Source organism: Buceros rhinoceros, unplaced genomic scaffold (genome assembly GCF_000710305.1).
Source record: "Buceros rhinoceros silvestris isolate BGI_N320 unplaced genomic scaffold, ASM71030v1 scaffold20743, whole genome shotgun sequence".
NCBI classification, from domain to species: domain Eukaryota; kingdom Metazoa; phylum Chordata; class Aves; order Bucerotiformes; family Bucerotidae; genus Buceros; species Buceros rhinoceros.
Window position 1 is genome coordinate 890 of NW_010404617.1, and position 250 is coordinate 1,139.

Below are 250 nucleotides of genomic sequence, written 5' to 3' on the forward strand. Positions count from 1 at the left end.
CAAAAGAAACCCATCAGAAGGCGCACCCCCAGATCTATAGCCACGACCGATAGCAGCGCCGCCTGCGTGGAGCGGTGTATTGGCAGAGGTTCTCCGCTGTGTGCGGCTAGGTACATACAAATGCATTGGCGAGTTGCAATCCAAGGATAGTGCATGAGAGAAACCAAAGGCAGATGCAAGACTGGCCACGTGCAACCGTCAGGGGCCTTTGGCCACAGAGTTGCCAGCTCAGTCCCGCGCGGAGCCGCAC